Source organism: Falco biarmicus, chromosome 4 (assembly GCF_023638135.1).
Source record: "Falco biarmicus isolate bFalBia1 chromosome 4, bFalBia1.pri, whole genome shotgun sequence".
NCBI classification, from domain to species: domain Eukaryota; kingdom Metazoa; phylum Chordata; class Aves; order Falconiformes; family Falconidae; genus Falco; species Falco biarmicus.
This window is the reverse complement of record NC_079291.1, coordinates 107,466,333-107,488,249: the sequence shown is the minus strand read 5'-3', so window position 1 is coordinate 107,488,249 and position 21,917 is coordinate 107,466,333. Positions and strand designations below refer to the sequence as shown.

General features: G+C 43.7%; 1 protein-coding gene across 6 annotated transcripts in view; it reads right to left on the bottom strand.

The window, feature by feature from the left end:
- Window positions 1-21,917, bottom strand: part of FGD3 (FYVE, RhoGEF and PH domain containing 3) — a 111,644-nt gene that overhangs the window by 52,883 nt on the left and 36,844 nt on the right. The window contains exon 1 of one of the 6 annotated variants that reach the window (XM_056337112.1): window positions 5,018-5,109. The exons of the other annotated variants lie outside the window; for them this stretch is intronic. The gene's annotated coding sequence lies outside the window, so the exon portion shown is untranslated. Of the gene's footprint in view, window positions 1-5,017; window positions 5,110-21,917 lie in introns of those variants that run through there. 6 annotated transcript variants of the gene reach the window in all.

Below are 21,917 nucleotides of genomic sequence, written 5' to 3'. Positions count from 1 at the left end.
TCCCTCTGACAGCGGCAGTGCCGCAGCGTGCCGGCTCTCTAGGGGAAGGCCTAAAACTTCATTATTCGCAGTAGCTTGACACAGCAAGAAATTAAAACAGTCCACAAGGGAGAAGCTCTAATTCCAGAAAATAAAAAGGGCGGCATACAGACGACAGAACTCAGTGTCTCGCCAGTGCCTGCGACTGAAAGGCAACCTGGCCACGTTGTATTTTCCCAAGAATTACTTCCGCGATCCAGTTCTCAGTGGACAAACCTCTGTACCTTTATCAGCTCTAGAAGAGATGAGAAGACACCTCTAACCACGCGGTGCTGTCTGGCCACTGAAGCGTGGCACCAGCCCCAGCCCCGGCGAGTGCCGAAGCCTGTGGGAGCTGTGGGACGCGGCCGGTCCCCGCGTGCAGCGGGAGGAGGAAAGCCACAGCTCCTCCTGCACTCGGGAGCTGCATCCCTGGGCACCCTCAGCCGGGCACCCTGAGCCCACCCAGCTACCCCTGCGTGACTTGGGATGAGGTTACCAGCTGCCCCAAGCGTTCCCTGCTCCGCCCCAGCCACTGCCACGGAAGAGAACTGTCTTGTTGGTATCATTTGTAAAGTTGCAAAAGGAACTAAACCCCAGCTCCTTGCTCTTCCCTACCGAGATTCATCACTGTGAAAGCTGGTCCAACCACCTTTCTTACTGATAAAAATAAGAGCTAGTGCTTACTTGCTGGCTTTCAAGTAAGCACTAGACAACTCTTTCATGTCTAGGCTAAAAGCTCTTGCAAACCTGCTTATGTTACTGAAAAGTAGAGCGCTTTGATCCTTTTTTTATAAATCCACAGACAGGTTTTTCACTTCTACTGCATAATCCTGTCAAACAATCAAGGCAAAAGAACGTCCACTGGTAATTACTGAAAAACCATGTCCATCTTGCCTGAAACAAGCTCTGAGCTTGGCTCCGAATGCTCTAGGACTTGTGCTCAGAGGCATTTGCAGAGTAAATACTTAGTGAAGCCTTACGCCACTTCCCATTAAGCAAGACCCGATACTAAACAAAAACAAAAGAAAAAAAAAACAAACCAAAAGAAACCATTGTCTTCTAAAAAGACAGCATTTTATATCATGTTACGTATTGCATATATAGGTTACTGCTGAGAACATATTGCTGTTCACCTACTGCCTGCACTTCACCCATGCATTTATCGATGGCACATCCAAAGAGCAAGTGGGCACAAAGAAGAAAATAAAATCAGTAAGTAGTTGGAAAGAGGAGGAACTTGGAAAGCCACAAGTGCTTTAAATACCAAATGTAGTGCTGGCCCTAAATCAAGAAAAATATGCATGGGTGAAACCACAGAAGTGGCTTTCATTCTTTTTTATTTAATTTAAGCCAAGATGGTTCTTCTCTATTCATCTCTAATGTGGCCCCTAAGGGCAGCTTTTTGCACACAAGACAAAAATCCACTTTCCTTACATATTTTTTCAAGTGCCATAAAATGATCTGTGAAAACAAGATTTCCTGGATTATTTCACAAGGAATTCTCTGAAAGTAAAACCCACTGTCTGCCCAGCATGCTCCAGGGTGCCCCTGGGAATGCAAAAGACGAGGGACAACCATCAGGAAGATCCAGGGGCAGCCCAGGTAGCCACCCCCAAGACGTCCGTGGTTCTGCCAGAAGCTTCCAGAGGAGGGAGTGGGTGCCGGCCCCCCCTGCCTGCCCTTCTGCACCCACTGAGCGGGCAGGAGCCGACACAGAACCCACCTCCTCTTCGCCCTCTGGTCCAGCGCCGGACTGTGCAAACCCTCCCTAGACAGATCAGCCGTAACTGCCACGGAAGCACGTGAGCAGAGTACCAGCACGTGCATACTGACAAAAAATGTTTACGCGAACAGCCAAACCTTATAATGGGCTAATAATAAGAATAAACGGTTATTCCCAGAGAGCCTGGCTGACTTGACTTCTCACCTGATCCCTGGTTACCTGCGACGGCTCTGGGCAGAAAGTCACAGCCTGCCTGGACGTGGAGCGTGCCCATGCCTCCCAAGCATGCACAACAGGCAGAGCTCTAAAAACCTGAGCACACACTTCCAAACGTGTAAAACTCTGCTTTCCTATGCACAGTCCTTGTGTCTCTACCCTACTTAAGCTTAAGTACTTCACAGCCTGTTTGTAATGGTACTCACAGGAACAATGCTGCTTACAATTTCTCTGTTCAAAACCAATCCAAGCAGAGGACACAGGTGATGCTTTCCAGAGATAATTTTTGCATTATATTAATAAAATAATACGCATTTAAAGCTCCTACTAAGGTAAAACTTAGTGGGAACTTCTGAAAATGTCTAAGACCACGCACAATTTTCATTAAAATGGAAAAATAACTTCAGACTTTCTGATAGAATTCAGCACCGCCGGGAAGCTCTTTCATGGCACAGAGAAATTGTTCAAGTATCTCCCCTTACCCTCACGAACCTGTCTGCACCCAGAAGCAAGCCTGTATTTTTGAGGAATTTCTCTTAGACGCCGTCACAGTCTTGAAGGGTGTGATACATTTTTCTATTAAGGCTAAGATAAAATATAAGGATTGTGGGTGCTCCACTGAGTGTAGTACTAAAGAGACCAGTTGACCCCAAGAATCCGAACTTCAGTTCTCAAGCTTTTCTCCCAGTGCACCTGCCAGATTCAGACCTTGTGCTTGGCACCTGGTCTCCAGGTAGCAGGTTCAAAAATAATCCCAGTTTAAAATAAAATGTATCCTGGAGGCCTGTGATAGACAGCAGCAAGAACCCGAACTGTTATGACAAGGTACTGATTTGGCGCATCCTGCGTTTGCTGCTCCGATGGAAGGACTCCTCACCCAGCCCTCTTTTAGGGGAGGAGATTTTTGCAGTATTCTGCTGAAACAAAGAAAGCCTACACCTCAACAGACGAGCCCACCTCCTGTACCCCCACACAAGGCACGGAGAGTGTAAAAGGAGTAAAAGCGATGACAAATGCTGGACTAAAAGAAAAACACTCTACAGGCTAGACACACTGGAAAGGCATTGATAAACAACGTCTACTTTGTAAGTTTGCTTTCACCAAGAATTAATACCTTGGGGGATTTCTCCATCCATCCAGAACGACGAACGTGACTTTGAATGCCTGCTCAAGGGGGGCTTGCTCAGGGGCAGTTCTCAAGCCCTCTGCCATGCCTAAACCTGATACCCCTAGGCAAAGGCAGGCTCTCCCCAGGGCTCCGGCTGTCCTGCAGGCAGCACGACCCCAGCCATGGAGCCCTTGCTGCTTTTCCTTGGGGCAATCTTCCCTGCCATCTCCAGGGAAGAGAAAACAGTCTTAGCAAGCAGTGGAAGGGCATTCCTACTCCCGCCATCACTGCCATCACTCACCCATTCCCGTTGTCCACCAGTTAAACAAGCTCTGGGAGCTTTCATTTTATTAATTCTTTAGTGTTTTAGGCTCTCTGCAACATCAGAGAAGTCAACAGCTCCAAAAGGCTGTGACGTACCATCAGGTAATGTGACCCATCAGGTCCAACTCAAGCGTGGGAAAACATAATTTTCTAATCTTTCTTCAAGCATCTAAATGTGAAACTATTCCAGATGCAAACTGGTTATTGCATCCAGAAATGCACCCAGTAGTGGTGTCTCCATTTCTAATGCTGTCTTGTAATATGCGTCATGAACATCAAATGGAAAAGCAACCATCACCAGTCTGGTTAAAAACCTGTCTGCAGGAAAACACACAAAGGTAAGTGAACTAGAATCTGTGTAATGGTAAAGGACATTTTTGCAGCTAACAGGAGTCTGGACAATTAAGTGTGTGCCCAGAACCAACCAATTTAAAACAACAACAACAAAACCCTCGGGTGTTAACATGTAGAGCTACTTTGAAAGCTATTCCTTGCCCAGGCATCTTAATACAATCCTTAGCAGGAATATGGCTCTTCCCAACATCTGGCTGCGAACTGGGCACATGCCATGCACCTCTAACCTCTGCTAACAGGTTTCATTATGCCCAGTGCGAGCATCACTGTATTTCCAACTGGAACAGCCACTTGGGCATTCCCTAATGCTGTCACCAACAGTGAAATTCTCTCTCTCTCTTCACCCCTTCCACCCTTAGAAAAAGCCTTTCCAGGAGAAGGGGTTGCTCTTAAGGCAGAAACCTACTGCTCGAAAGCAAAGAGCTTCAAGGGCAGAGCTAATGTATGTATGTGAATTTAAAACCCACAACCTGCTAAGAGGAACTCTAACATGAGTTAAAAGGTGCTGATTATGTCTCTCTTGTGTCAGCAGGAAGCTGGCAAGTAGTGTAACCCTCTGTCCTTCATGCTCAGGCTGTGTTACAGACACAGCTGGGTGAGGGTGTCTTTAAAGAAGCTACAGCACCCACTACGCTGCAGGAAAACCCAGGGTGACAGCTTTACCTGCCACACACTGCAATGGAATTTATCTCCTTTTGTCAGCTCCAGTAATGGCATGTTATCCTGCTTGTTAGTCAGGTACAAACACCCAACACCATCCTTAGAGTGGTCCACAACCAACGGCTCCAGTGCCTGTTTCTCCTCACGTCTCCAGTTTCACACGTTGCCCTGCACCAGACTGCCTCCCAACCCTCTCCTGCTAGGCAGGAGGGAGCAAAGCCTTTCCCATCCTGCCACCAGACATACCCTTCTTTTCCCTCTTACACTGCTTCACTAACTCCAGCATCTTCCTCAAATCCACCTAAAACCTCTCCTCTCCCTCCTGCCCACAGCCCACCAGGCTCCCCAGCAGGGATGTAAAGCAGTGTGCGCCGGGGCTCAATGCACGCCCTTCCATAAAACCCAGCTCAATGACACTGACAACAGTTATTTCACACCACGTCTATTTTTCTGATATTCCCAAACATCAACTTCAGTAAAAGCAGTGACACCAAAAATTATCACCATAAGCTTTCAGAAACAGATTAAATCAAGAAAACATTATGTTAGAAAGCAAGCGAGAATCTGGCATGGACTGCAGTTCTGTATCGGAAGAGATGTGTATCACTTACTTGTGTTCGAGCAGAGACCCCCACATTTTTTCTTATTTTCTCAAGCTATAAGAAAACCAAAAATAAGGGAGACCAGCTCCTGCTGCAGCTCTTATTTCATGGCTTAAAATGCCATGCTCACAGGAACTGACCATCCCCCTTCCCACTTCCTACCATCAGTGCGGTTAGGTGACTCAAAGAATATAAACGTGGCAAATGTGAGCAGAGGAGCTTTACTAAGCAGAAGTTACAGGAGATTGCTGCGAGTCTGCAGAAAAACTCTTTGGTTTTAAGTTTCATATGCGTCTGAAACACTATACATAGGATGCAGATGGTTTATAAGCCTGAATCTTTCTGAAGCAGAAAAGAAGGGAAAGCCAGTTCTCTTTTAAAAGCTTTCTGCGTTTCAATATTATTATTAAAGTTCAATATTAATGCAAGACCAGTCAGTAACAGCAGTGACATGCCATGGAAACCAACCAAGTCCCAGTTCCCAGCACTCAAACTCTCACGCTGCTTCACAGCTCCTCTGGGAAATGAAGGGCCTCAGTGGTCTCACCAAAAGTGTTGAACTGGGGTGTCTGAAGAGCTTTCTGAAGATAAAGGTGCCAAGTTTGGCACAAAACAGCCTCTAGAAGTGAAAATAAATGCAATTCAGCAGGCACGGGATGGAGCTGGTTAGATCTCAATCAAAAATCCTGAAAATTTTCAGTGCTCCTTCTCCCTCTCCTCCTCTCTTCCAGCAGAATCCTACCACAGGAAACGATAAAGGAAGAAACATAACGTCAAGTTTTTGAATGAAACGCTTCATTTCAGTGCAAGCGCCATCCCTGGGGAGCCGCAGAAGGGCTGCTGGTTTGTTTCCTTACGAGAAAAACACAAAGCCTGCAAACCACGCCAAACCGTTTAGTCTGAGGATCGAGAGAAATTTGGTATATGCAGTTTAACGCACTTACACCACCACAGAAACACATCCAGGGGGAAGGGGAAGAAAAAAAAAAAAAAAAAAAAAAGGATTTTTCAGAGAAAGAACCAAATAGCTAAAATAAACACACTTGTGCATATAAAGCACAAGGACCACTAGTTTCCCCAGACCTGCAGTGCTAGGATTTGGGATTCTGGGGATGTGGTATACTTCTATCCTGTTCTGACTACTATTCAGTGCCTTAAGTGAGGATGCTTCCTTCAACAGACACTGCTACAGCATCCCAAGGGTCACTGATGAACATCACTGTCAGTGTTTTCCATAAACTTGCATCAAGATTTCCCACCTTTGACCTCATCAGACCCTTTTAAAGCAAGCTCCTGCCCTCATCCGAGTGATTCAAGGCTGCGCTTCACTGGCCCTGGCACACACCTTACAGCCCTCATCATCAGAATCACAACAGGCATATTATTGAGAAAAGTTTTCAGCTTTCACTGTCTCTGTTCTTCTCAAAACAGGTCCCAAAAGCCTGTTGCTCTGCTGAGTACCGCTCCCAGCACTGAGCTCCCCAAGAACAGCCACCCCGTGCGCTCACGCTGAGAGCCGCCAGCGTAGCTCCACGCAGCTTCCATTGAAACGAAGGGTACTTGTCTGATCACTGACTATTTCACTACTGTCTTCAGAGGGGGCTGAGGTTTCCCTCGTGATTTGTAACTCCTTTTAGTGCTTCTCCATTTTTACATGCCCGTTTTGGTGCAGTCTCTGTATCTCTCATTACAATCTTGTTTTTATTGCCCCAGCCAGAACAGCATCTAATCCAGATGCCTGTGCAAGGCCACTCAAACCCTCCTCTGCCTCTGGGATATTTCACCCTTGATCATGCAGCCAGAGATTACTCCACAACTGCTTTAAGGAAATCATTACAGAATTCTAATGATTCTTTCAATCTTACTTAATTTGACTCAGAGAATTAGCTTTTCAACAGACCTACATCAGCCCTTTCGCCGCAACACTAAAGCACGCTGCCTGTCCCACTCGGTGCCGCCCAGGCAGGGCACTGCAGCACAGTCCCTGCTTTCTCTCCTGCACATCAATTAAAAAACCTCACATCCCAGATCCGCACCTGTCCAGCAAGAAACGCTGCTGGCATGGCCAGTTCAGCACAGAAAGCAGGACTGCAGGTGCCAGCACACCTCTTATGTTTTTTTTATATATATATATATATAATATATATATATATAACACACAGGCGATCTTACCTCCCAGGCCCGCTGGGTGCAGCTGGGTCACTAGGGCTTCTCCCTTAGATATGGGTTAGCTGGCAAACCGCTATTAAAAACTGGCTATAAAAATGAGTCTCAAGTGTTTGCTCTACACTTATATGCATGTATATAATGTATATACATTTATATAATGTATAACAGTCAGGAGAAGATCTCTGAGTGACAGCGACGAGCCTCACACCTAATTCTGTATTACAGCACTACTCAACGTAGGTGTGTAAACCAAACCCCTACTGAGATCTTTATACTTATTACGTGGCAAGGTAAAGAAAAGGCAGAAACAAGCATCTCTCAGAACTTCTGCTGCTAGAAAGTCATTACACACAACCTCACACTGGGGCAAGGGGGAAAAAAAAATACCAAAACAAAAACCCAAGCAGGCACGCACTTCTAGTTTTAGGCTTGTTATGTTGCTCCAAATACAACTGGCCACCACATCACCCCCAGGCAACACAAAGCAAGGACGCTTAAAAGGCTGCTCAGATATTCCACATTCCCACCAAAGCGGGAATGACAGGATCTGCTGAGGTGTAACACAGGATCAACTCAACTTGCTGCCAACAGAGAACATTTAAACTACTTTACAGGAGAAAAAGACAGAATCTAGCACTAACTGTACAGAAGGTAATTTTTTCCTAACAAAAACCTGATATTTCTTATTTTATAGCAGGCCGCCAAGCCAATTCTTGCTGAAAATGAGGCAAAGGGATAAAACCCAGCTGAAAGGGAGCAAGGACTAGCTCCCGACACTGGTATCGTGGTTTAACCCCGGCTAGTAACTAAGTGCCACGCAGCCGCCCGCTCGCTCACTCCTCCTCACCCAGAGGGATGGGGAGGAGAATTGGAAAGGAATGTAAACCTCGAGGGCTGAGATAAGAACAATTTAATAGTTGAGATAAAACAAAACCACCACCACCAATAATAATAACAACAGTCATAACGAAAAGGACAGAGAAGGGGAGAGGAACGCAATCCAAAGGGAAAGGAGAGAAGAGAGCAAGTGATGCAGAACACAACCGCTCACCTCCCACCGACCCATGCCTGGCCAGTCCCCCAGCAGCCATCAGTAGCCCTGGCCAACCTCCCCAGGGTTAGACACCGAGCGTGACGTCCCATGGCACGGAACATCCCTTTGGCTAGTTCGAGTCAGCTGTCCTGGCTGTGTCCCCCTCCCGATTTCCCATGCCCCTCCAGCCTTCTCGCTGACAGAGCCTGAGAAATGGAGAAGTCCTTGATTTGGTATAAACGTTACCTAGATAGAACCAAACCCATCAGAGTGCTGTCGACATTGCTCTCACACCAAAGCCAACACCCTGCACTGCACCAGCTACTGCGGAGCAAATGAACTGTGTCCCAGCCGAGACCAGGACGCTTGGCGACTCCAAGGGAGCTGCAGGGGTGGAAGGAGTGACCAGAAAAACCATACTGAGAACAGAATAAAAATATGCTCACTTAAAAGGAAAATGCGAAAGAAACCAAAGTAAAGCCCCACAGAATACATTCTCTGTCAGAACCAACAATGAGCGCATTAAAGCCGCAAAACAAAAATATTTTCTTTTCCTGTACAAAACAGGATGCGGTACCACAGACGGCAAGCGCTTACCTTCGCCTCCTGAGGTTATTAGTGACACGAAAAAAAGAAACAAAAGCCTTGTTGTCTTTTTAAACCAAACTGAGCCCTACGCTAGCATCCGCAGGGATGCCGAGGACCCGGCTGCCACGCCGCGTGGCCCCAGCCTCCGTTTCTTCCGTCACAAGAGTCGGCCCCACATATCAGGGTGGCACCAGAAGCTCCCACAGGAGGCACGCAGCTCTCCCAGTCTGGCACCCCAGGGACACCCTCCAGCCTCACCACACCTTGCTCGGAGGATGGGGGACTGTAGGGAAGCAGCTCCTGACCATGCACCGCCGTCACCCAAGCACTGGATGGATGCAAGTCTCCAGAGTGGAAAAATCCACAGGTAATCATCTCTTGGCTAATAAACTTTTAAGTGAATTTAATTTAAACCCTGCTGGAGTTGAGGTGGGGGTTGATGAATTTTTGGGGGTTTCTGGGGCTTTTTTTTAAGTCGTCATGCGTGTTCTCTCTTGTAATTTAATTCTGGTATTTCAGTTTCTAGCTCTGATTTCTGTTCCTGTGTCGATAACACTGCTGGCTATGACAATGACCCGACCAATGCCAACGGTAAAATGTGTGATCCTTCACATTCTCTAAATGGCAACCCTCGAGCTTTTTTCTTCCCATTTTGTGAGAAACCTGTACCGAAGTAATTCTTTCTTATTTTGCTTATATTTTGTACCCCTCTGGGAAGTACCAGTCTGCGTCCTATCATCTCTGCAGCTGGCTCCGACACAAGCACCCGCCAGCAACCTGTGCAGTGCAATAGCATTGCTATCGCATCTCGGCATCCGGACGCATCTTCCCAGATATGGTCCCAAACTTTGGCAATATAATTTCAAGCCTGCAGTGACATTCACACAGAAAATAGTTTTTCAATTTAAAAAAAATATTTTTAATCTCACATTCTAGTGTGGGACAGTATTCACAGGTAAGTCAATTCTTGACTTTAGCTACAGTTTTCTCAAAATTTTCACTCAGCCTGCTTTCCACATAGGTATATGGAAAGTAAACACTGGGGGATACTGAACATCAAATCTCCACAACTGGAAGGCAAAGTTATGAACTTTTATGATTTAACAAAGTAAACCAGACAGGCTATGAAAAACTCATTCTTCTGGGAGAAGCCCTTAGCTGACTTTTCCCCCTGGATGACACAATAGAATTACTGTAGGCTAAAATAATAAGCACAGTAACTTCCAGTGACACCAAGGCCAAAGGTAGAAGAAAAAAAAACAACCCTGAGATTCTTCAGTCTAGCAAGGAAAGCAGGTTAAATGACATAGAAAGATTGTGGCATAAAGAGCAACAAAGTAAAGGAGAAGTAGCTTGGGGCAGACCTCAGTCATGATGCTGCAGGTAACGAAAGCCCTGCCAGTAACAGGGCTCAGAGTGCACCTCAGGAGATCGGCCACCAAGCAGGGACGCCAAACAACATTCCTCTGCACCAGGCAGGTTGGCAAGGAGAGAAGACTCGCCAGACTCATCAATGTGCTGCAACCAAGTCTTACTTTTGTGTTCTGAAGAGCAATTTACTTAACTTCAGTGCTAGATTTCAGACTTAATTCCTACACAGGCAAGATCCAGATACCAAAAGTCCAGCTTGAGTTGTTGCAGGTGCCTAATTTAGAAGACGGCGGGAGACTGGAGTTTCATTCATATATTTCATTACAATTATAATTAAACCCAGAATTCATAAAACTTTGTTTTGCTTTGTTTTTCTCTTTTGCAAAAAGATTAATTGAAGATGGCAGGTAATGCTCCCTTCTCTCTAATTTGCTCCTGTTTTCCTATTACAAAAAAATTTAGTGGTATTATATAGTATTGGGCAGACAACATGACTGGAGAGAAAAAAAAAAAAGCACTTGACATAGACTAGAACGCTCTATAAGGAAGTCTTACTGATAGACAAGCATTTCTCATCAGAATTTTACCATCATACTCCTCATTCTAGCAAGCTGACAAGGAGAAGGGGCATTTCTCTTTCTCTTGGGCTGAGTCCTGCACACCACCACCGCGGTGTCCTGCAGCACAGCAGCTGTGTTTCAACTGACCTTTCCCTCCCTCTCCCTCTCTACAGTTCAGACTGGCTTCTCATCCCATCTTTTTCTGGTTAACTCTGTTTAGCTCTGGTCTCCAGATTCAGCCTGGCCGTTCCTCGCACAACACAAGATGCTCACCCAGGGACTGCCCCGGCCACCCAGAAAGGCACACCCCATAAAGAACTGTATTTTTTTATAGAGAGAGTCTGTGATTCCTATACGCAGTGTCCTCAGAGAACAGCTGAAAGGCCACCAAGGGCAAAGTGCAGCATGTAGCTGCAACTATTGCGCTTTCTCTACAGATTTCCTAAGTTAAAGCGATCACTTTGTCTATCTGGCAACCTCAGGGCCATCACTGATGCCAGATGTCTGCAACCCAGCGCATCGGCCCCGGCTGAGCCCCGCAGCACCCTCACGGTGCTGTGCTTGTACTGTAGCCAGAAAGGTGGTGATAGCACACCAGTGCTTCGGCTCCTGCCGAGCAGCGCTCCCACAGCATCAGGGCTGCATCCCAACCTTCCCCCCAGCCTCACCGGCAGGCTGGGGGTGGGCACGGTCCTGGGAGGGGACACAGCCAGGACAGCAGACCCAAACCCACCAAAGGGATGTTCCATACTGTGTGACATCTGCTCAGATATAAAAGCTAAGGGAAAGGAGAAGGAAGAGGGGGGGCATTCGTTATTTATGACGTTTCCCTTCCAGAGCAACTACGATGCGCACTGCAGCCCTGCTTCCCAGGAAGGGGCCGAGCATCACCTGCTGATGGGAAGCAGAGTGTATCGTCTTTTCTTTTCCTTTGCTTCCACGCGTGTGTGACTTTTGCTTCATTAAACTGCCTTTATCTTGACCCACAAGTTTGGTTTTTATTTTTTTCCCCATCCTCTTTTCTCCCATCCTGTTCTGATGAGGAGCGGAGTGACAGAGCGGCTTGGTGGGCACCTGCTGTCCAGCCCAGGTCAACCCACCACACACAGCCTCTTGGAGAAGATGCACACGTTGGGCCTCTGATGAAGGGATGCAGGCAGAAACATTACTCAGTGTTCCTGAGACTCTCCTCTTAGATGAGCAGACATTATTATTATTTTTTCTTTTCCCCTTGACAGGTAACATGTTTTTCATTATGATGAAAGAGACCTGATTTATAATTACACTGATTATGCAAATCAAAGAACATATTTCAAGCAAATAACACTCTTGGGACTTCACATCTCTACTGCTTTAACACAGGAATCGTAACATCAGAGCAATCCATTACTGTAAAAACCTAAAGAGATTTCATACTGCTAAGACACAAACAAATTACCCCAGCCAAAGCCATTTCAATTTGTTCCTTTCAGATTACCTGTATCTGGGTGATTTACAGTCTTGGGGATTCTCTCCCAAGAACAAAAGAGGAAGATGGCAGACCTGCAATTCCCAGAATTGTTCGTATGGTGTGAAGTGGGGTGGAGGGAGGGGGAAGCATTACATTGCTCACCTTCCAATGATTTAAAAGACTATTCTACACAAAGTCAAGAAACATCCAGATGCTAGTGCCTATAAGCGAGATTCCAGCCTTCGTTTGAAACTGACATAAAAGAAAAGCTTCATGTGCTTCATTTCTCCTTTTACTAGAAGCATATTAAATTTTTTTGCTAATGACAACAGCACCGTGCGAGAGACTGCCACACAATTCAGTTGCTGTGCTTGTGAATCTTCTTAATGGCACACATCACAATGAGTGAGCTCTCATTTAACCAACAGGGAGAGTAAATTTTGAATTGTTTTATTAGTTTTACTAAAACAAATAATTAGCCCCTGCTCATTTAAGGGCCTGTTTAGGTACTAAATACATGTAGGTAAAACTGAGCTCAACTTTTTTGCTAAAAATTTTTTTTGCTAAAAAAGCTTTGCAGGAGAGGACTACTTTTTCTGTGTTACCGCAAGGCGCTGTCACTCCATACCACAGAAGTCAAGAAAATTCAACTTCATCATGGAAAATTATAGTAACTTTACACCGATAGACTATTTTGGTAGCAGAGCTGCACATCTGCAAAATACAGAACAGTTTCACAACAGTGTGTTTCCAGTAGTTCACAATAATCATTAAAGGAGAACATACTTCAGCTCTGAGTGCCACTTGGCAACTCTCTGCTTGAAGTTTAATGCCTTTACAGAAAATGACCAAGCCACAGTCTCTGAGGCTGGAAGCAGCTTCTGGAGATTGTCCAGTCCAACCCCTCTGCTCAAAGCAGGATCACACAGAGCAGGTTGTTCAGGAGCTGGTTTGACAGTCTCCAAGGATGGACACACATATAATGGTACGTCATCTATAATAATATTTTTTTTTCCTATTTAATACAAACATGATGAAAGATAAACATTTTATTGAGAAAATGAGTCAAGAGAAAGCAGTGTCTTTCTGTCTGATGAGGTTGAACATGGGCAGGAACCGGAGAGGAGCGAGCAGGTCACTGTGGTAGCCTCTGCTGCGCATCGCAAGACTGAGAGCCACGCAAGGCCACAACGGTAATTGCAGTTTCAAGAAGCCTTTATAAAAGCCTGTCCAGCACTGAGAGGCTAAAAGCAAAAGCATCCTTAGTGCTGCGTCACTAACGAAGCGATCTAACACGGTTACTGCAAAGCCATCACAGTGGAAGCCTTGGAGTTGTCCAGCCACCAAGAGCCTAGATGCCCCTTTTGGGAGACTCTGGGCAGCCTACAATGACGCCCAAAGGTCCATGCTACGCTGCACTCGTTTCTCAGCTAACTAGAAAATGCAGTCCTTGCCACGACCTTTGTAGCCCCAGGCTCTGCACGCTGCTTCCCTAAGAGACTCGCGCAGCAGATACAACCCTGCCAGGTTATGCCACAGCTGCTTTACAATGGGTGCTCCTGGTGTGCAACTCCACCTGGCTTCCACCTCCAAGGGGATACACAACCATGTTCTGTACTTTGCAGACGAAGGAAATGAGAGCAAAGCCTTACTAACATCTCTGGAGCCCAGATCAATGCTGTTTCAACCTGAGATCCGCAGTCTCTACGGAATAAAACAAGAAAAAGAACCTGGAAAGGTTAAAGGTGTTCTTCAGAAACAACTTGTGGATAAATAAATTGGATGAGACTGAAACCACTGAACCCGCTCCAGTATTTTGGATGCCAGAACAAACACGGGATAGTATAAAGCATCCTTTACGTTTATTTCAGCCTGGCAAGCTCCAAAGAAAGTAACACCAGCTCTAAGGCCTGTGACACAGACTATAGAAAAAAGCTGCACTAAAAGGAACTATTATGAGTTTTCCCAACAACACTCCACTTAATTTACTGTATCTGTAGCAACCATTTCATCTCTCCTGTTATCTATAATTGCGCTTTCATCAAATCAGTAGCTAGAAGACATGAAAATTAGGACATTTTGTAAGCACCTAGGTGATTATTTGGGACAACAGTTATAAATCAGAAATAACAAAACCTTTTGACTGACTGCTAAATCTTCATTCTAAAAAAAAAAAAAAAAAAAAAATCATACCTCATCTCAACACTGCATTACAACTCTGCCAGTAATAATTTTCAAGAAACTTTGAAGTAAATTGAAGCTCAAGATGAACGTAAATCAGGTAGAAATTTCAGAATCAGGTCCTTAACCCAAAACGTATGTTCAAATTAATACCTTGAAAATAGTATACATTTTCTCTTGCTTAGGTGATAGCTTTCAATCCTGAAATAAACTAAGAAAGAGATCGGTCTATCATTATATAAAATGTAACCAGCAACTAGCATCTTCAAATCTGAATGCATAGCTAATGAGGAGGATTATTAACCATGTTACTTGCACAGGACACATCTGAATATTAGTGTTTAAAATTATATTTAATAAAATAGCATTTCCTGTATGGCAGTCACTGTTTCAATAATTACTGGTTTTAATGAAATTTATGCATCATTATTCCATATTGTCCTTTTATTGATGAAGAATACTCAACGCACACAATGTATGCTTGCTGGCATAGCTGCATTATTAAGGAGAAAGGATGACTGCAAATAATGGAGGGATTTAAAAATAGAAGTGATCGCAGAAATTTAGAAGTTATTAAGAAAAATGCAAAGAATTTTCATTGTAGAAGAAAAACAGTAAAAAAAGATCATTACAAGATTATGTCAGATAATGACTCTTGCAATGAATTTATAAATTTGAGCTCTTACAACAATTAACAGCATAAGTATAATTTATTGATATCATCACAATTGCATTGGTTCCTTTAGAATGGGTTATGGATAAATAATTTTTGTTTGGTTTGAGTTTTTTCAGATCTATTATTGCATATTGGCTTCAGCTAGCCTTAACTGCTGTGAACGTCACATCACAAGGAGATGAATGAGACACCTTTTAGAGCAGCATCTTTACACTTGAAGCGAGGACCTGAGTCAGCATCAACCAATAAACAATAAATAGTAATACAAGAACATCTCCAAATTCCCTAGCACACTTTCTGCTTCCTTGGCAGCACACTGCTCAGTGTCAGCAAACACTGCCAGCCCTCCAAAGCCCTGCCAAAAAAATCAAGCCAAAACAAACAAAAAAGAACCACTAAAAAAAAAACCAAAAACCAACACCAAAACAAAAAGACAAAAAACCAAATACACACCAAAAAACACCCCAAAAGGCAAAGCACATGCATACATGAATTGCAATAAATTCTGATTATACCCGTATGCTTGCTCCAGCCCCTCTTGCTCCACTTCGCAACTGACTGACATCACCTTGCCACACGGCCGCTTACCCACCTCTGACCTGCGGCACTACAGGTCTGCTTTTGCAGGCGATGAGCAACCCCCCCCCAGAATACATGATAATTGTCACCAAACAAAGTTAGTGCTCAGAAGGCGCCTTATGCCATGTTATCCTGCTCATAAAAGAACTGGGGGTAATTAGGAAGTGTTCACAGCTGAGGTGTCACACCCCCATATGCACCGCAGAAACAAACCCAGAGCGAGCGACCCTGATACCCAGGTTCCCTTAGCTGAAGCCGTGCTCTCAAAATCGCAAAACTCTGGTTAGGTTTTATTATGGACTGTGGTAAAAGAAAACCCGTAACTGCCAAGCAAAATAATTGCTTGGAGGTGGTTTCCAGTTCAGAATATCATTTGCACTAACGATCAGGAAGGATCCCATATTTTGTTCAACTGCAAGATGTATGGTTGCTGACAAAACAACCAGAATAAAACTAGAGACAACTGGAAAAAAATCTAGTCAATCTCTCCCATTTTCTGGTCCCAGATCAGAGTGGAGGATGTCTTCTTTCTCACTGAGGTGCACCTTCTCCGCCTGGCTAGGTATGGGAATGTAACTTCTGCAGCCTTATTTTCCTAACCAGGTACCCAGGAAAACTGTTCTTTGACTGAACAGATACTTTTTCCCCCTGACAAAGCAGCTGGTTTTGGATTCTCAGATGCACAAAAAGGCAACGTGCCTTGCAACAGGTTTATGTTAACAGAAAGGCATAGAGGGCAAGATGTACAGCTGAGGAATACTACCGCACTCTTCCATTTCCTGAAATAAGGAGATGCATTTGATAAAAGAAAAGCATGACTGGCTTAAGTGTAGCAAACATTGTGTTTGTGATCACTTCTTTTTGCATCGACATGTTTAATTTAGTGGACACCCAATACATGTTTAAGTCAATACACATTTAATTCTTTTTAAGTCAATTTAGAATTCTGTACATGTCATTTAAAAACATTAAGTAATATTTAAATGCCAGAGTGCAGAGCATACACAATATGTCCAGTTTTCAAAATAAGTGACCCAACCAGAGATGTTCCCCAAATATTTCAGTTCACTGATCTCATTTGATGATGGAATTACAAGGGTTAAATTACAGTTAAATCAAATAATTCATTCTAGACATGAAAACTATATAAAGTTTTCATATCAACTTAAATTCAATTTATCACATATTCTACACCATATTATATCCTGGGATTCCTCATTCTTCTATAGAGCAAGGTATATTTTATTTCAAAACATTTTCAGAACTACAAATCTAAAAGCTAGAGCCATAAAAATTACAATAGTTTCTTTGAACGTAGAACTTAAATTGTAATTACATTTAACAGCATAACATTCCAATCCACTCAGTGATTGGTTGGAAATTCAGACGATAACGTTAAACTAAAATTACTGAGCTTTGGCATTTGGAGAGGGAAAAAAAAAAAGTCATGCTTAAACATAATAATAATTAAAAAAAATCGCCTGAAAGGCAGATTGCAGGATTCATAAAGACTGCATACAAAGTGGCAAAGGCTGCCACATCAACTAGTCTTGGTGTTCGAAGGGGATGCAAACAAGTCTATTAAGAGTCAGCACCATCAGGGCTGGGAACGGTGGGGCAGGAGTCGCTGCCGTCCCCAGGGAAACATACCACAGCGCTAGAGCATCATTCGCGTTATTATGTACGCCACACCATACAAGTTCACTGACATTTTACAGACAGATAAAAGACTAGAAAGCCCTGCCCTTGGGAATCAAAATCTACTAGGACAGAGCAAAGCTGTATGAGCAGAACTTGCATAAGCCGTTTTGAGGAAGCACAGACACACCACACACACACTGCAATCCATCCTTTTGGCACACCTGCAGCAGCAAGCACAGAGGACACTGTCAGGACGCTTATTCCTACCTTGTTTGACTCACTGTGCAATGCAAAATGCTTGGGCTGTGTTGGGAAGATGAACAGAGAAAGTACTTGGCTGCATGGTCCTCCCTGTGATCTGGGGTCAGCAGTGATGGCAGGGAGAATTTGGAATGAAGAGGTCCAGAAATTTATTCTAGATTGAACTGAAGGTCATTTTTTTCCCCCCACGTCTAATTTTTCCTTGTTTGATAAAGGAAGGAGACCACAAAGCTGAGACCCCTCTGGAATAAGCAGATGATGCATTGGACACACTCAGGTACTACCATGACAGCCACAATGTCAAACAATAATCACAAGTTACAACAGGGTATCAAATGGGGGAGGAGGAAGTCACTCTGTGACTAACAAGAGGAGCACGAGTAGGTAAGAACCACCACCAACATGAAATACTCTGCTCCTGTTTAATGGCCTTTATTTTCACTTGCACGATGGCTGTAGAAATGAGTATTTTCATTTGCCCATGGGTGGCACTTTACATCATTTCACAGAGACCCAGTCACCCCAGCATGGCACCACCTACTGAGCAGTCATTTTTTTCATTCCGTTTTCATGAGGTACAAATCCATATGCCACCTAATACTGCATCATAAAAAGGCTATCAGCGATAAGCGCTCCAGAAGCGGGCAAGCAATGGGAAGAAATGCCTGTAAACGTGTAACACCACGACACAACTGCCTGCCTTCCCCTCGGGTGCTGACTCCAGGTGGGAGGGATGCAGCACCCGCCTCACCCAGACTAACCTGGCACCCCCCGACACTGCAGCTTAGCAAATTCCTGCCTCCTCCAAAGAGCTGCCATCACTGCCTGTGTGACCACAGAGAACATGAAACCTCAAACTGACACATTTTATCTCAAAATTGGGGCAAGCTAAAAGCTCGCATGTTGCCCACTAAGGATCTGAGCTAATGGATGGTAACTTACTGTTCTGACATAATTTGGTCGCAAACAGTTGTATTCCTGGATACTTACAAGGTTAAAATTCTTATTTTGGTTTATCCCATTCCTTTATTTAGGGCAAAAGAAAAAGAACAAAAAAAAACCCCAAAATAACAACCCAAACCTTCAACAGACGCATACCAAAGGCCAGTACTGATCCCTTAACTGCTTCAAATCAATTAACATTTTCAGGCTACCTGAGAACAGATCCAAGGTCTAACAGCACAAAAGGATTCTGTATCTTGCACTGCAGAAATTGCATTTAATCCTCTTTTCTCACTTGACTCAAGAGGTTGAACTGGGAGGGTGGGGTGAAAATAACGCCTGGAGATTTTTCAGATGTTAAGTTCTCCAAGAAAAAAAAAGATAATGTCTTTTAAAAACTTAACAGAGGAAAGTCTCATTAAGCCAAAATAAAACTCCCATCAGCAGCCCTCAGCCACAATCAAAAGACAATCAATACCTCGTAATTTCTAAATCTATTTTACTTTGTAGGTACTTGGATGAGGGAGCAGATCAGATTAAGCAAGACAACATGGACAGCAAGACGGCTTGGTAAAAACGTATTCCTAAATAATTCAGCTCCAAATGTTTGGCTAGTAAACCATAAAGGGTAATAGTCAAAATGGCTTAAGGATCTTGCACGTATCACACAACCAATCCCACGCATTTCTTAGATGGACAAACTTTTGAAATTGTGTTAGAAAACGTCTCAGGCAAGAATGCAGTCATTAGCTGTGAAGCAACACAAGGCATTGTTAAGTCAAAACCCTATTTTATATGTGCCTTCACTTCCTTTCTCACAATCGGAATAAATCTGTGTGCTTGTGCATTGCTGTTGTTACCATAGCTTAAACATTGTGTGCACACACATATACACAACTGTTCCCCCAACCCTACATAAATCAACTCCCAAACTTGTTCCAACACCCAGTTCTGAGCACCGACTTCCCGCCTCGCCAACACTTCTTGTACAGCACAAAATCATGAACGCAGATACTGAAATCAGTGACACTTTTGAGGAGGACCGCAAGATTCAGGCCAAGTTTTAATTAGCTTGTTTTTGTTTGTTTGTTTTTACAGAAGCACATGACGAATTTTGCTTTTGTCTTTTAATATCAAGGAAGAAATAGGCTAGTATTCAGATGTACTACGGGTCATTATCTCAAAAAGCTCAGCTCATCTTTCCGCACAGTGCTTTCAAAGCTAGACAGACAAATTATAGCAGATAGTATCAGTACTATTCACGATGCCGTATTTTGCAGGAGCTATTTATTCTTCGCTTTGTCCTTAACAATGCTTTAAACCAATTGCTGATTTGTCTGGATAATTAACATCCAAAATCCAGTTCTTCACAGATGAATTGGAGCGAGTTTGAGTACCACAGAATGCAGCTATTAATCAGCAGACAGTCCTCAACGGGTGGACAATGGCTTAAATTTCACCGCCCATTGTAGACAATGTAAATCCCAAGCTTGGAAGCAACGTAATCTATACCACCAAAGGAAGTATTAATAGTGGTATGATCAGTGAAGGACAAACAAGAAAGCAATATTTTGTCATTGAATGAAAAAATACTATTGATTCACAAAACCCAACTGCCTACATTATGTATAGCTGTGTTGAGAAACAGTACTTGGGTGAAAACCTCATTATGAGGGGACCTGGATCGTCCAGGGCTTAATAAAACCACATGAAATCTGGTATCCTTCAGCAGCTATCATTAGTCCACTCAATCCTATCACTCTAATTCTCATTACGATTGTTATTACAAGCAAACCTGTAGCAAAGGTATTTTTATCCAAAAGATACATCTGAATTCTTCCTCGGTTTCGACTTCCCTCATCAAAATTTTAACTCAAACTCTGCAGATCTGGCAGCACGGAACCCACTCTGGGCTAACACAATCCTGCAATTCGCAGCCAGTGGCCCCGTAACAACCACTAGCTAGCCCTGCTGGTGGAAAAACGTTTTAACTACTGCAGGTTCTATCTAAGATCGTCCTTTTGTTGATGGCAAACTTCTCTACTCAATGAGAATTGATGGTCACACCTGCCACATTTCACACATTGAATATGCTTCTATTTTTTCCCCTAATTATGATTTACAGTATTATTAGGAGCAACTTTACATGTAGCAATGGGTCTGTCCATATCCATCAGAGGAATTATTCTCCCACCAGTAGATGTCTTCTTTTGGCATCACCGCTGATGCCATTTTGATAAGCTGTTGATGACATGTTAAACTTGTGTTCTTGGTCCTTACTTTCCTTTTCTCTGCTTTCCCCAGCTGAACTCCAGGCACACCATATGGGCACACGCCACAGATCATGGGAACAGGGGCAGGAGGGCAGGTGCCACTGCTTTCAGGAGGACAGCTCTTTTTGTCCACGGAACTGTGCTTTCGATCCATAAACACAACAACAATTATGCAAGGATGGAAAACACCCACTTTAAATGGAGGCTCTGCATCAGTTATTCTGAAGAATTCCTTAAAACCACAAGCAACACCATGGAAACAACATGATGTAGTGAATTTTTTTTTGTTTAAATGATGCTGAAGTCAGCAAAGAGGGCACATTATACTGTTTTCCCTCTGTTCGCTCCATTCAGTAACTGAGCCAACAGGTAAACTAATGTTGGACACCACTGTTTTAAGCGGAGAATGTGTCTGTGGAAGGCTCCCAGTATACATAACTTCATTTCTTAAACACTTCTGACATTTTTCAGTATCTTTTTCTTTAAAGTCAAGACAACTTTCTCCCCACAGGTATCCTACCCAAAGCACCCCACACGGCTGCCTGACCCCGCAGGGCTCGCCCCTCCTCTCTGGGCATCCAAGCTGGCAGCAAAAGCGTAGCCTGGAAAGACTTGCACGTCGCTCTAGATTTAATTAAGTGGCTTAGAAAAAAACACATTTCACATTAATTTAATAAATAGATTCGCATACTATTTGAGAGAGCTCTTTAGTCGGTTTCCGAGTACACAAGGATGAAGAAAAACCCAAGGATTTTCCTGTTTCCCTCACCCTGCCTTAGCACAAAACCAAACATTTATCTGAACTGCTGTACTTTGGGCACACAACATAGGACAAGTGCAGGAATAAATGAGGATGTATCAGTTAGATAATTTAGCCGTCAACTCAATACTTTAGGACACCAGACTATCCGATTCTATTTCTTTTTTAAAATAATAATAGAAAAAAAGTAAATTAAATGTTGCCATCAGAATAACTTGCTCAGAACAGGCACAAGGGACTACTGCTCAGAAAATGCATCTAGTAGAAATTACTTATTTTCATGTGAAAGACAGAACAATCTTTCAAATCAAGGTTACAGATACTCTCTCAAAGCTCTTTGTTTCAAGAGCGCTAGATAGAACTACATTTAAATTTTGTGAGCACCCTGTCTCTCTCAATCGCAAAGATGTCACTATTTAATCTAA